We start from the raw sequence: 7,875 nt of genomic DNA on the forward strand, positions 1-7,875 counted from the left end.
GAATTTTAAAAATTGATTTTCCATGTAGTTGAGGGAAAATATTATTTTAAAAAGAAATATAGGACAATAATAATTGGGGGCAGGCGTGTTATTTTTATCTACCAGGAGACATATCTGAAAAACAAGTATAAGGAAATGCAAATAATCATGGTATAAACCAGAAGGCACCACAATGCAGTAAGAAAGAATTGGACTATGTCTAGTTGGGGTTTTTTTTCCCTGTTTATACCTGGTTTATTCTTTGATTTAATTGATTAACTTAATGCAGAGTCCAGGTAAGTTTCATTCATACATAAATGAGGAAACTGAGTCTAGGAAAAAGAAGGCTTTCTTTTTACCCCATGACATATAGTGGTACTCAAGCCTAGAGTTTAGGTCTTTTGATTCTCATTCAGTACTCAGCACAGCATGCTATTAGGTTAGTTCACCCAGCAAAAATCTTTCCTGGGCCAGAAAAAGATGGATAGTTAGATGTTGATGTTGACATTGATGATGTTGATGTTAAGGGTGTTGTTGGTGATGTTGTTGAAGATGTTGTTGCTGTTGTTGAAGATGAGGTTGATGATGATGATGATGATGATGATGATGATGTTGCTGTTGTTGATGATGATAATGTTGTTGATGATGATGTTGCTGTTGTTGATGATGTTGGTGATGATGTTGATGACCTGGATATTGTTGACGATGTTGATAATGATGATTGAATTTGGAATTGGAGGTTTTCCTTCCCTTTGAACCTTTCTGTCCCTTCCCACTGTAATAATTAAAATTTTCTTGGAAACTGTCTCTAACCTCTTTCACCTTTTCATTTTTTTTGACCTCCCCTTCTCCCCCAACGAGCTTCTTTATGAAATATAAAATTACTCCATTTTATTTCTTTTCCCATTTCTCCTAATATTATCCTCCTTTTTTACCCCTAGCTTATATACATTTTTTTAACATTTCATCCTATATAGTTTGTCACTGTTCCCTCCAAGTATACTTCTCCTAGCTACCCTGATGATAATAACAATTTTTAAGAGTCACTAATATATTTTCTTATAGGAATACAAATCATTTGAACTTATTGGGTCCCTTAAAAAAGTTTTTGGTTTGTTTTTCCCTTTCTTAATTACCTTTCAGTGATTCTCTTGAGTTCTGTGTTTAGGCATCAAATTTTCTGTTTAAGTCAGATCTTTTCTTCATAAATGCTTGAAGTCTTCTATTTTATTAAATGATCATACTTTCTCCTGAAAGAATATAGTCAATTTTGCTGGGTAGTTGATTCTTAGTTGTAAACCCAGTTCCCTTGCTTTCCGGAATATCATATTCCATGCCTTCTGGTCTTTCAGTATGGATACAGCCAGGCCCTGTGTTATCCTAACTGTGGTTCCATGATATCTGAATGGTTTCTTCTTAGTAGCTTGTAGTATCTTTTCCTTGACCTGGTAGTACTTGAATTTGGCATTCTTGAACATTCCTGGGCATTATCAATTGGGGATTAAATACAGGAAGCAATCTGTGGATTCTTTCAATCTCCACTTTTCCCTTTTATTCAAGAAAGTCAGGGCAGTTTTCTTGGACTATAGAATGATGTCCAGGCTTTTTCTTTTGTCAAGGTAGTCCAATAATTCTTAAATTGTCTCTTCTGCATCTATTTTCCAGGCCTGTAGTTTTAGCAATGAGGTATTTCTTATTTTCCTCAATTTTTTTCATTCTTTTGATTTTGTTTTATAGACTCTTGCTACCTTGTGAAGTCATTTGCTTCTAGTTGTTGGATTCTAGGGTTGGTTTTTTTTGGATTCCAATTTTTAAAGACTGAATTTCATCCCTGGCTTTTTGGTCATCCTTCTTCTGGTCTGTTTTTCTTTGTAGGACATTTCACTTTCTTTGCCTTGTTCTCAAGCTGATCAAGTCTGGCTTTCAAGATACTATTTTCTTGTTTTAGATCATGTGCCTCCGTTTCCAGATGATTTGCTTTTTTAAGTTCTTTTCCCAATTGTCTTCAGCCTCTCTTATTTTTTTAATTGTGTTTTGAGTTCTTCCAAAGCCTGAGTCCAATTCTCTGGAGTTTCTGTATTTTTGCTTGGTGTTTCTTGGTCCTCTTCTATTCCATTTGCTCTTTGTTCATTACTTGGATAGAAGCTATCGATTGTAATTTCTTTTTTCTTTTTCTGTTGTTTACTCATATTTTTCTCTTCTTTACCCCTGTCATCGCTGTAATCTTGCTCCTCTGATTATTTGCTGGATCTGTGGGTTTGGGCTATTCTGTCCTGAAAGGGTTTCTTCTCTGCTCTGATGACTGCCTAGATTAGGCAGATTGAGTATTAATAAGCCCTGAGGTGAGATCTTCCCCAGATAGCAGCAGAAGCTGAAGGTGTAGGTGAAGGTGTGGAGGCTGAAGGGAGCTGGGCTTCCGACCCTGTTATCAAAGTATTCTCTCAGGGTTGCAGTCTTTTGCCCTGGGATCCCAGTCAGCTGAATTCTCAGTGGCTCTCAGAGCGGTCAGTGGGGAAGGGTGTTGGAGATTGAGTTTCCCTGCTCTCAGAAAGCTTCTTTTCTACCCTATTGATAGACTAGATTAAGCTGGGCTGAGCTGAACTGCAGAGCTGGATGTGCCCTGAAGCCAAAACCTCAAGAAAGGGAAAGGTCCAAGATGGAGAGTGCCCTCCCCTCTGAGCCTCTCCTCCAGCTGCCTCCCTGTGGGCTGTGGTTAGCTCCCTAAGCCTGTTCCAGCTGTGGCAGCAAGGCACTCCCTCTGGGCTCTAGCCCTCTCTCTGAGATCCCAGACACTCAGGACAATAGGTGGAGGAGGAGTCCTGGGACCTTCCTTCTACCTTTTCCTTATACCTGAGAATTCAGCCTTCTCTATGTTGAATCAAGCAGGAGGTTCCCCCAGCTCTGTCCTGTTGTTATGAATTGGTTTTCTGTCCCCTCAAAGCACTTTGTTTTTGATTGGTGTGGAAGGGTTTAAACAGAGGTCTGGACTTTTGCTACTTCTAAGCGGCCATCTTGACCCCACACACCCCACTTATCTGTGTCAAGTTTTAAGCACCCCATTATGTGCCAGGCACTGGGCTAACCACTGAGGATACAAAGAAAGCCAAAAGGCATTCCTTGATCTCGAGAAGCTCTCCATCTAATGAGGGAGGCAACATACAAATAACCATTTACAAATGAGCTATAGCCAGTATAGTTTGGAAATGATCAACAGAGGAAAACACTAAAATTAAGGGGGACTGGAAAAGACTGCATATAGAAGGGGGGATTTTATCTGGCACATTAAGAAAGCCAGGAAGCAGAAATGAGGAAGAAGAGTATTTCAGGTATAACGATCAGCCAGAGAAAATGCCTGGTGGTAGAAAATGGAGTGTTTGAATTGAGGAACAGCAAGGAGGCTAGCATCACTGGGTTGCAGATTTTGTAGGGGTGGGAAAAGTACAAAAAGACTAGAAATGGGGTGGAAGGGGAGAGGTTATAAGGAGTTTTGAAAGTCAAACAGGATGTTATACCTGAACCTAGAGGTGATAGGAAGCCACTGGAATTTATTGAATAGACCTAACTTAGGAAGATCCCTTTGAAAAGCTGAGTGGAGGATGGACTGGAATGGAGAAGACCCAGGGAGACTCACCAATAGTCTAGCATGAGGTGACCAGAGTTGTGACACTATCAGAGGAAAGAAGAGAACCTAGTCTAGAGTTTAGTATCAATAGGCAGCCGGAGGAAAGTCCTAGACACCCACACTTGTTTTTCTTTAAACCCTTACCTTCTTAGAATCAATACTGTGCGAGAGGGAAGAGCGAGCTTCCTTAAAATTCACATTCCACCAACTTATTTTTGGTCCTCCTGCAAGACTTCCAGGGCAGACTCCACCAGGGGGAATTCAATCATTTCAGTCCTGAAACTCCCAATGTGATACCTATTGTGATCTGCCTGGCAAGGGCTCTTCTAACTACTAAGTGTCTCTCCTAACCATGTTTCCTACAATCTGGCTGCCTTCCCTGGCACAATGCATATATGCCACCCCAAAACAGTTCTGGAACCACAATTAATTCTAAAACTGTTACCAGAAAGGATAGGTTGGTATACCCCTATATGGCTCCAATCGGCCATCCTCTAACTTTCTAAATGAGATTTTAGTTTACTTTCATATTCACATTCTTTCCCTACCACAACCCACGACCAATTGAAAAAGCAAGAAAAACCAAAACGCTTGTTACGAACATGTATAGTCAAGCAAAACAAATTCCCATATTGTTGACATCTAAAAAACAGCCTCAGACACTAGTCTGATTTCAGCTTCTCCTTATCAAGTGTGGGTAGTATGTTTCAACTTAAGTCCTCTCAAATTAGGATCAGTGATTGTGTTGAACAGTTTCTATGTCTTTCAAAGGAGTTTATCTTATTGTTGTTGCATAAATTGCTCTACTAGTTCAGATCATTCTGTATCAATCTATAGAAGCCTTCCCAGTTTCTCTGAAACTATCCTATTCATCATTTCTTACCCCAAAACAGAATTCCATCACATGCACATACTACAATTTATTCAGCCATTCCCTAATTGATAGGCACTCTTCCATTTTCTGAAGTTTTTATTTATAGTTGTTATAAATATTCTTGTGGGGGCAGCTGGGGGGCTCAGTGGATTTAATCAGGCCCAGAGATAGCAGGTCCTGGGTTCAAATTTGACCTCAGACACTTCCTAGCTAGGTGACCTTGGGCAAGTCACTTAACCCCCATTGCCTAGACCTTAACTTATACACACTATTGATTCTAAGATGGAAGGTAAGGGTTTAAATATATATTTTTCATATATATATATATTCTTGTACATGGGGGACATTTTTCTTAATAACTGATCTCTGGGGTAAAAATCTAGCTGTCATATCAGAGTCAAAGGGTACGCACCATTTAATAGCTTTGGGAGCACAGTTCCAAATTGTTGTTCAGAATAGATGGATCATTTCAAAAAGTCCCTAACGTTGTCTTAATATTGCAAATTTTCCCACAGTTCTTCCAGCATCTGTAATTTTCCACTCTTGAAAACTTTGCCAATCTGACAGAAGTTAGAATTCAAGAATTGTTTTAATATGCATCACCCTATTAGTGTCTGTAGCATTTTTTACATGGTGAATAGTTTAGATTTCTTTCTGAGAAACAGATATCCATATCCTTTAGCCATTTATCAATTGGGGAATGACTACCTTTAAATTTCAAATCAATTTCCTCTATAACTAGAGATCATCATCAGAGAAATTTGCTGCAGATTATTTCCCCGTTTACCTATTTCTCTTAGAAAATCTAGCTACATTAGTTTGATTTATGCAAATACTTTTTAATTTTATGTAACAAAAATTGTCCATTTTCTCTTCTGTAATTCTCACCAGCTCATTTGGTCATGAAATCATTTGCTGTCCATAGACTTGACAGGGAATTTCCTCGAGCTTGTAATTTATTTGTAATGTCACACTGTCTACATCACATATTCATTTGGAGCTTATTCTATAGTGTGAAATATTGACATATAACTAATTTCTACCAGAATGGGTTCCAATTTTCCCAACAATTTTTGCTGAGTACAGCATTCTTTCCTCAATAGCTAGGCTCTTTGAATTTATCACACTAAGCTACTATGCCAATATGCCAATTGATGGACACCCCCTCAGTCTCCAGTTCTTCACTATCACAAAATAAAATGAAGTTTCATGCACATTTTTTCCTTTCTTTGCTCTTTGGTATTGTATAGTCTAATCAGTTGTTGAGTATACTTCTAAATAGCTTTCCAGAATGCCTGGACCCTTCTGGAATCCACCAAGATGGCAAATATGCCTTAATCTTTTAGTTTCTTTTTGTTTTATTTTTAATATATTGTACTAGAAACTACATTTCTCATAAAATATTGCATCATAATGGTGATAATGGATATACTTCCTTTATTATTCAAAACTTTTCTAGCTTGTTTCAATCATAATGTTAGTTCTTGCTTTCAGCTGAATGCTACTTATTTTAAGGAAGCCTGTTTATTCTGTGTCTTCTAGTTTCTTTAATAGGAATAGTTGTTGGGGGGCAGCTCAGTGGATTGAGAGCCAGGCCTAGAGATGGGAGTCCTGGGTTCAAATCTAACCTCAGATGCTTCCTAGCTGGGTGAGCCTGGGCAAGTCACTTGCCTAGCCCCATTGCCTAGCCCTTACCACTCTTCTGCCTTGGAACTAAAACAGAGTATTGATCAATTACAGAAGGTAAGAGTTTAAAAAAAAAAGGAATACTAGAATTTTCTCCAAAACGTTCCACATCTCTTATGATAACGTTTTGTTATTAATATGTTCGATTATGTTTCGGCTTTTCTTAATCTGAAACTAGTCCACCATTCCTACCTAGCATAAATACAGGCTATTCATGTATAATCTTTGTAATATGTTGTTAGTCTCCTTATCACTATTTAAAAATTTGCTCAATATTCATTAGTATTGGGAATTTTTTTTTACATTGTCTTGGGTATCGAGACTATATTTGCCATAGAAGGAACTTGAAATTATCTATTATTTCCTTTTTTCCCCTGGATAACTTATTTTGTACTGGAACTCCTTATTGGTTTGGTAGAATTCTCTCATAAATCCATCTGGTCCAAACGTTTTCTTTAGGGGTCACTGATGACTTGTTCAATTTTTTTTCCAAAACAGGGCTTCTCTATTTCCTATTGTTAACCTTAGCAATTTATATTTTTGTAAATATTTATCCATTTAATTTAGATGTCAGGTTTATTGGCATATAGCTGGGCAACATAGCTAATAATTGCTTTTATTTCCTTTCCATTGGTTATAATTCATAATTGTGTTTAAATAAGAAATTCAACTTAGCAGAAATTATTAAATGATCAAAGATTGCATTTAATGTAAGCCAAAATTCATCCAATTTAATTTCTTCACTCTGTATGTGCCCATCATTTCAAGTATTTGATTTTAATTGTTCCTTAAGTCTTTGGTGAACTCACATGTAAGTTCACCTGATACTGGGGATTTTTCTTTACCAAATCATTTATGGCTTACTCAAATTCTTTTCCTAAGGTTGGGTTAACTCCTGTTTCCAGTTCTATTAACTTGGGCAATTTTTTTTAAACCAATACTGTCCATCTGTAAAAGGGAATTCTTTGTTCTGAGTTCACACTTGTGAAAGGGAATCCTTTCTTCCCTTTTTCTATTTTGAGTTAACACTAACTTAAGTACCCCTACTTGGATTGTGAAGGCAAGATTAACTGCCTACTTTTGAACTGAAATCAACAAAAGACTGAACACCCTACTTAGTACTAGGTGGGAAACTAGCAAGGTACTTAGAGAACTCACAAGTCACTTAGCTCCACCCTTTTAACTCAGTCCCAAACTTGTGAATGCTATGATCAGTTTACACCCTCAGAAACTCAGCCAGGAATCTGTGAACCCTTTTGATGAGTATTCACCTCTCCAGGTGGTGAAAATGTTCCCACAAACAGTCCCCTGGGCAGTGCTAGACAATTTGGAAATCGTGATTGGCCCCTGTGAAGAGGAACAAGCACAAGAAATCACCTTAAAAAGCCATGAATCCTGCGGCTTGGGTCAGTCTTGTGGAGATGTGTCCTGAGAGGGAATTTAGCTGGAGACTGCTGCTTCAACTTGTACTCTTGACTCCTGGACTGATTTGTGGGGTGAGTGAAAAGCTGACTCCTAGTTAGTTTCTACAGACTAGCTTCCATCTTAGAGGCCACGTGTAAGATGACTTTTCTATCCCCTTCACATTTCTCTACTTTGTTTCCTCTCTTATTTCATAAATAAATTTCTGACCCAAAATATATTAAATATTGGTGACCACATAATTTCATAAAATGATTATCCAATCATTAATTTTCACCTTTACACGTTAGAA

Source organism: Monodelphis domestica, chromosome 4 (assembly GCF_027887165.1).
Source record: "Monodelphis domestica isolate mMonDom1 chromosome 4, mMonDom1.pri, whole genome shotgun sequence".
Lineage (NCBI taxonomy): Eukaryota > Metazoa > Chordata > Mammalia > Didelphimorphia > Didelphidae > Monodelphis > Monodelphis domestica.